The 8,280-nt window shown below is 38.1% G+C and overlaps 1 protein-coding gene across 1 annotated transcript in view; it reads left to right on the top strand.

Annotated features, from left to right (window-relative positions):
* Window positions 1–2,697: 2,697 nt before the first annotated feature.
* The window catches only part of RET (ret proto-oncogene), a 106,597-nt gene continuing 101,014 nt past the window's right edge, over window positions 2,698–8,280 (top strand). Inside the window, exon 1 of the mRNA XM_040702280.2 lies at window positions 2,698–2,873. The gene's annotated coding sequence lies outside the window, so the exon portion shown is untranslated. The remainder of the gene's footprint in view (window positions 2,874–8,280) is intronic.

Here is an 8,280-nt window from a genome sequence, read left to right as displayed (position 1 = left end):
ACAAGTACGGTCACTAATGATGTGCAGAGGCACAGTAACATGATGTGAATCCTTCAGGTCAGTCCTGACCCTGTTCTCTTGAAATGGTGTCTGGGAACCCTTGAAATTTTAAAACCGATTCCAATAGTGGTCAATGTTGAACTTACAATAAGACCATCCTGGTCTCCCACGTTGCTGTGTCTTTACAGAAAGAATAAAAGTACAGAACAAGGAAGCTCTGGCAGTTTCCAGCAGGCTGGAAGCAGCACGCAGCTCCACATACAGTCAATCTACTTGTGCAGGCTCCTGGCTGAGGCACTATTTTCCCTTCTTTCCTGTTCACTTTGTATTACATAAAGTTAATAACTTCCAGTCCTAGCTAGCCTGCAGTAGGTAGTTTTGTTTGGTGCACCACCTGTGATGCCCAAATGCAGATTGCTTGCATTAAATCTTTAACTTCAGAAGATAAACGCTGGTAAAAGAACCACTTAATGTGCAGTATATGAGAGGAGGACAACAGGGATGATCATCCACTTGTTAGTGGCTTGCAATTAAAGCCAACTTTTGCCCTCAGTTTCACTGGTGTTGCACAGGCCGGGGATTTCCTCCTATTAAAGAAACGTGAAAGGTGCAGTTCTACAGCTGCTTTGTTTTCATGGAAATCTTCCTGACAGTGAAGTATTGTGCAAGGAGCAGCTGCAGAATCAGGCCCTTTGTACACATGCACTTGTAGTAATCTTAAAAGAAATAGAATGGGACCAGCAAAATGGCACTTCAGCTCAGAGAAAAATCCAGCGTCTTCCATCTGCTCCCTGCTTCTGCAGCTGCAGTGAATTATGATGTGCTGTCACATTTATAGGGTGATTTCATCAACTGATTTATTTAATTAATTTAGATTTAACATTGTACAAAGGATATGTGATAAAGTGGTGTAACTCTTTCCTCAGCCACCGCACCAGCCAAGATTTATTTTAAATACCCTCTGCCTCACTGTGTCCTCCCTTGTTCTTTTCAAGCTGCAGCCATAGGAGAGTTTGAAAGAGCTGATTGGACCTAAATCTGCCGGGTAACAGTGCTGCCATGGGGTAGAACTGGCAACTTCAATCTTGTGTTACAATGCAAGCGTTAAAACAACCATATGTTATCTCCACCAAAAAATTATCTATCACACTGATGAGTCCCTGGTGGGTCTTGAATCTGTACATTACTTCGTGTACACATGTGGATTCAACTGTGGTTAGACCGTTACTCAGGGTGTCAACACCTTTAGGAATATGATTCCTGAACATCCTTCTGGAATAAGATCTTGAAACAGCACAGAACCACCTCTCTTGATTTGTTTCTAAGGAACAATGGGGGAAAGCTATGGGTGCTAGTAGGTAGAATCAATAGCAATACAAATCCACTCTTGTCTTCTGAGTTGGTGTCATACTGATTGTAAAATGAGGGACTCTTTCCTAGTGATGGTTTTAATAGTAATGGCAAATTTGTATTACTCTAGTATACAATCAGATATAGTAAAATTAAGGCCCTTTTTCATAGCAGCTGTATGTAGGCATAGGAAGTGATGATTCCTCTACTGCAGAGCTTAATGTCAGATAGTGAAGAGAACAGAAGCTCCAGCTGAGAGGTATTGTTTTGCTTCTTCGAGTACACCCAGTTCTTAAGACACAGAGGTAGTCACATTTTTTTTCTCTTAATGTTCTCTAGTGCTAGCTTTAACTGGGGGCAGAGGTTGTGATTGAGTTAACCCCTGAAGAAGATCAAGCACAGTTTGACTAAGTCAATCTGAAATATCCACATGTATAACACTTACTTTGCATTATTGATCATGCTTCATTATGAACATTAACACGTTAGTGACTGGCATTTATGGGGAAATAAAAACAATTGTTTTCAGTGTAAGAGAGAATGTAAGAAGTCAGAAAAGGGCTAAATTTATTTTTACAGTGTGTAAGCAAAAGTGGTCTGAGCTTTTCTGGGGGGGGTGGAGAGGATGATGATGCTTTATGTTGGTGTCTCACTAGTAGCAGAACTGTAAAATAACAACTCTGTTAAAAGCATATAATCTTCATCTCTAAAGGTCAAATATTCTGTATTGACAGCTGCTATTATTTCACAATATTAGATAAAATCAGTGCAAAGGGAAAATATGCAGACACTAAGCTTTCCACAGTGTTGGAATTATGGTTGTGACTCTAGATTTCCAAGCAGCATTCAAAAAGTACAATTGAAGAAAATACCAGTAATTTAACGTGTTACATTAAAACAAACAAACAAAAGATTGAAAAAAAAGTTACAGGGACTAAATGTTAACTTCAGAAGTGACCTGGCTAAATTAGAAGTTAGGAACGCGATTGGGATACAGACTCGTTTAGGCTTTTTGGAAGATTATTAGTTCCACAGGCAAAAGACAGAGATGCGAGGGAGAAAATGAATAGGGTGTTCAGCAGAATGGAATCATGAGCTGAAAATCAGTTGTGCAAATATTTTTTTTATAATAATACATATTTGTAAACCATTTTTACCTGATAAACACTGTCAAATACTTGTATTTGTACAATTTGGGCTAATAAAGTAAAAAAAGATTTTTGAATTCTTACATTGCGAAAGAACCATATCTAAAATTCAAGTTGTTTCCCTGTTACTGTAGCAGAGGTTAACTGCTGTTATTATTGAGCAATGCACCTCTTGATTACCCAATCAATAACAACATTTGAAGCCTGATATGGTTGCTGATAGCTTCCTTTTTCCCCTCACTCTTTTCTCTTATTTCTACAGTAGGTGTTGCTTGTCATGGACCCATTTCCTGGTTCTTCTCCTTAAGGGCATTGTTTCAACTACCCTAGCTGACTGCATAGAAAGTCAAGGATTCATTCTTGCTGAAATCTCTGGTAAGTGTTTTCAAATCCAAAGACTTTTGTTAGTTTCAAGGCAGTCCAGCTGCATCGTGCATGTCTTGATAGTGAGAAATATAGTAGGAGATGTTATGTGTAACCAGAAATTGTATCTATTAATACTGTGTGGAGAGTTGACTTTACCATTCTATCTGCCTACTTTTACTTCACTGTTTTTGTTCTTCTTCTTGCTGTTAATGATAATGTTGAGAATGAGAACTACCCACATCACTTCTAGACCGGTCCTTACTGTGCCTAGTAAGGGAAAGTGAAATCCTTCTGAATCAGAAGTCTGGGGTTCATATGGATTCTCTCAATACTGCAAAAAAGATAACAAAAAATCATTCTCTCCTGTCAAACTCAGAGCATTTGGTTTCCGAATCCACATTTCCATATCCACTGGAGGTACACTCAATGCCCTCATCCAGGTCATCAGTATTGAACAGGACAGGTCCTGGTACTGACTCCTGGGGAGCACCACTCATGACCAGTTGCCAGCTGGATTTAATTCCATTCACCACTACTCTCTGGACCTGGCCATCCAGCCAGTTCTTTACCCAGCAGAGTGTTACCTGTCCAGCCCATGGGCACCTGCTTCTCTGGGTGAATGCCATGGGAGACAGTGTCAAAGGCTTTGCTAAAGCCTAGGTAGACTAAATCAACAGCCTCATCCACGAGGTGGGTTACCCAGTCATAGAAGGAGATATGATTGGTCAAGCAATCCTTTTATGAAGCCATCCCAGCGGGGCCCGATCCTCTGATTGTCTTGCACGTGCCATGCGATAGCACCAAGATGATCTGTTCGATAACTTTTGCTGGCACTGAGCTCAGGCTGACGGGCCTGTAGTTCCCCAGATCTTTCTTACGACCCTTGCAGATGGGTGTCACATTAGCAAGTCTGCAGTCATCTGGGACCTCATCAACTGATGAGGAATGCTGGTAGATGTGGAAAGCTGGCTGGCAATCGCCTCTACCAGCTCAGTCAGCACCCTTGGGTGGATCCTATCTGGCCCCATCAACTTGTGATTGTCCAAGTGGAGTAACGGTATCTGTTCCCACCTGAATAGTTGGGGGCTTATTCTACGCCCAGAGGTAAATAGCACTATGTCCCTTAGCCTTCTTCAGCATATGACTCTTTATTGTGTGGTCATTTCAACTTCTTTCTACTCAAAAATCTCATCTCCTGTTTGATATATTTTAGTTCCATGGCTGATTATTTATCACTGGTGAAGGAACCATCATCTTCCCTGAGAAAAACACAGTTCTAATGCTCTGCACCAATAATAGTACATAATATCCTTCTACCATAAGCACTCTGCGCTTAAGCAAAAGGAGTCTGTGTATTACATTGTCCTCAGAAAGATGCAGTGACTACCTTGGTCATTTGAACCTGATGACCAGGAGCGCATGAGCAAAAATACTCTCTTAACAAAAAGAAGACTGAGTGCTGTGAAAATTGCAAACCACATAGCATTGGTGATTCTTAAGTATTCCAGTCTTGTGAATCCTGGCGGTTGTTCTTCCAGAAAGGTGAAGTACCATTTTGTTTCCAGAGATTCATGTGCTCTCTTGGTTCTTTTTACTCTCTCTGTCCTTTCTTTGAATTTTATGTTTGAACTTCTGCAAATGTACAAAATGAAAGTAATCCAAAATTGCTAAGATTTGCCTCGTTTCACATTAAATGATACGAAACCTCTGAGTTCAGCATCATTTCCACTTGCAGTCATAAATCTACTCACACTCACTCAGCCTAGGATAATGGAGAAAGTTTTTAAAGGGCCCAAATGTAGGTTTCATAAAACCTGTCAGCAAGATTGGATTTCATCACAAACAATTTGCACCATTCCTTTTCAAAAGCATGGATGAAACTGAGGAACTATCCACAAGACAAAGCAACTGCAATGTAATTGTGCAGTCGCTAGAATAAAGACCTGAATTTTGCTTGCTGATAATGAAAATAACATTAGTTCTGTTTACCTCTCATCTTCTTGAGACAGAGCAAGTTATCTTCTGCTGTTGATTTTTACAATTGTGACAGTTAATCTACCAACACAAACATTAGCCAACTTTAAAAGCTTTGAGAAAGTTATTGAAAATAGCATGTATTACAACATAAAAAGGTGCATAGTCTACCAGAAGGTAATGAATATGCCTTAAGATATCAAATGATCAGTAAGCTTCTGAAAACTGAAAGAAGGGAATGGGTTAATGTGAATATTGGAGGAATGCTCTCCTGTGAAAGTATCAGAAGCTCTAAAGGCTGGAGTTGATCTGTTTAAATGTTCCAATCTTTTTGGTCAGTATTGAGATGAACAGTAAAGAAAGAAATAATTCCAAAGATTTCTGCCTGCTAAGAGTCGTGCTGGCATTTTTTAAAATTAACTTATTCATAAAATGACAGGACTCTGAAGGCCAAACTAGCTGATACCTTTTAAAAATGGGGGAACTATTAAATTGATGACTAGAATTTGAAAAATTGACATGAAACTACAAGCATTCCTGCAGACATATTGTCCATGCTCAAGATATATGTCAGGACTCTGGGCACCTTTGTGTAATATATCTTAAATGGCTTGCTTAGGAATGTCTTTCTAAAAATATTGCTGTCTCTCTTCATAATTGAATAGTTCTAACATGTGTCTTTGAAAATTCTTATGTCCAAAAATTCAAATAAATACTGTACTGTTAGAAGTTCTTTTACATTGGGGAAAAAAAAAACTACTATTTTTATGTGTTATTGATTAGACACTGGCATATTAATTCACAGTGTCCTACTGAATTCTTTTCTTCAATGAACAAAGTGGATTTCATTTAAGACATTGGATTTATTTCATATTCTACGTTAAAAACAAGGAAATACATCTCTGAGTTGAAAGCTAACTAGTTTTAAGACTTTTTGTCTCAAAATTGTATATTTGTCTATGTACTGTCTTCTTCCTTTACATTTGGTGTTCAAGAAAAATATCAAAAGAAACCATTAATGATTTCGAAAATCAATATGCAGCTACTTTAAGTATTACATTATGTAGATGAGCAGTTTTGCTAAGTCTAAGCTGTGCACTACAACATCGGTGCAACTTGTAGAACAATGAACTTAAATACAAGTGATGTGGAGGGAGAAGAGGAAAATGCTCCTTATAAATGTAGCAGTAAAAGGTGTTAATGCACGTTGAGAAGAACTTGCTGGAGTTATTTACTGTGTTCAAATACTTTTCAAATGAAATCCCAGCATTAAAAAGGTATGGAATTAATGTGATGTTATAATGTACAAACTACTATAAGCACAAAAATTCCATAGAGTGTATCAAGAGAACAAAAAGATTTAAATAAGTCTGGATACAAGGAGGCAGTTTTCCATGTGATAAATCAATAATATCTCTAGACAAAAGATTTTAAGTCTTTTGTGCATCTTGTCTTAAGTGTATGTATTGGCGCATGTCCTGAATAACTGCACTGCACTTTAAGTAGTGAAGGCATGAATAAGTTATTGGTCATCCTAAAGGAAGGATGCGGTGAGGTGTAGGAATTTTAAGTATCTACTTCTTATGCCCCGAGAAAATAATTCATTGCATGTCTAGCTATTTTTTCAGCTTCATAAATGGAGTAGCAGCGATGATCTAGACTTCAGACTTCCCAAGTAGAGTGGCACCAGAATTACCAGGTGTGTGAAGCAAATGTTTCTCTTAAAGTACAAGCTATGCTTGGAAGACAGAATCCTTTGAAGTTCTTGGGAAATCCTCTTTTCTTTTTTATTTTTAAAGCTGCCTACAAGAAATATGGTCCAGGAACTGAACATTCTCTGACTCATTACTGAAATAACCGTTTATGTCCTTGTCCCCAACTGTTCCTACTGCTTTATAAAAATATGAGTAAACTCTAGTGCTCCATCACTCTTCACTGTCAAAATTAGAGAGGTCAGCCACTGCTTCCAATACCAAAATTTAATTTCAATAACAGGAAGTTCTGGGAATTCTGATAATGGTGACGTAAAATCTTTTAAAAAGAAATCTGTAGGGGAAAGAAGTGGCTTGGGGGAAAGAAGTGTGGCCATTCAGAGTTCTGGAGTAATTAGAAAATGCTTATTTTCTTATAAGAATACTTTCATAAAATTGAAAATCTACCTTTTTTCTGTCATGAGAAAGTTTTTATAGTAACTTCTAACTGTAGTAGACAGCCTTGTTACGCAGCACTGTAGTTCTTTTAGTACAATTTGCTTTTGATTAGACTGAGTGGTAGGAATGGAAGCTGTATTTTAGGCTATTGCCATGTAAAACTTTTTTTTCAAGGTATCCTATTACAAAATGTCATGTTTCTGTAAAAAGCCCAATATGAGATCCAAGGATTCACCTTGGCAGATTTATCAGTCATCTAATGCCCCACAAATCAGAGTGCTGCAGACTTGAGTCTTTCTGCACTGAAGCACCCTGCAGTATGTGCATTGGACAGCGTACATTTATTACACAAGCCTGAACCCCAGATGTTTTGTTATTGTTCCAAACAGTTCAGCGTGAGGTCTTTTAAAATAACATGACAGTGTTACAAAAAGCCCAGCCAGAATTTCAGATACCTTTTCAGAAATTATTCTAATACTGTGATACTTCTGAATCAAGCTCATCGATCTTGCATAGACATCAGTAAGAATCAAGAGGTTCGTGTTGCCCCTCTGTCTTTGCTGGATGCATTCAGAACTTTAATTGGTTGAAGCTTCTATTCTGTGTCTATAAAATGATGGGCTTGGTAAGATCTGAAAGAGTTGATACAGTTGAAATAAATGCCCAAACAGATAAAACTTTTTTGATTTTTGGTTGGTTTTTTTTTTTTTTTTTTTTTTTTACTTTCTTGGAACATGTTATATACTTTTCTTTAGGAAATATGAATTCAGTATTTCTTTCTGAGAATACTGAAAGATTTTGAGCATGTCTCCTAAAAAGTTGTGTGAATATTTACGTTTCTCATCTCCCTGTTTCCTGTTTGCATGGAGTATGTCTAACTTCCATTGTATTTGCTGACAAGCAACTGCAAATCTGCTGTTTCCAGCTAGCTGCCCAAATTCTGGCACTTGTGCTTACCTCACACATAAGAAAGCTTGACTGTTCTTTGTTAATGAGTCAAGTTAACCCTAAGCACATATCTCCTCTTACAACTAAAGAGTTCAGCTTCAGGGCCAGCTCCTTAGCAAATAAATGTAAAGACAACACAGCCTAATTTGTTTAACTGTAGTGGTGCTGTAGTACACCCTCTTGAAGATCCCAGGTCCTTCAGTTTTACTAATCTTGTTAATGCCAAAGTATCGAGGTATTGCTAACGTACTTCATGGCTGTTTTATACACCTTTTCCTCCAGAAGTGGGAAAAGCAGATCCAAATGTTTGTTCTACATCGTGATGGTTTATCAGTATTCTCTGC

This window comes from Gallus gallus, chromosome 6, assembly GCF_016699485.2.
Source record: "Gallus gallus isolate bGalGal1 chromosome 6, bGalGal1.mat.broiler.GRCg7b, whole genome shotgun sequence".
In the NCBI taxonomy this organism is placed as follows: domain Eukaryota; kingdom Metazoa; phylum Chordata; class Aves; order Galliformes; family Phasianidae; genus Gallus; species Gallus gallus.
The sequence above is the reverse complement of the archived record's forward strand: the minus strand, read 5'-3'. Positions and strand labels throughout refer to the sequence as shown.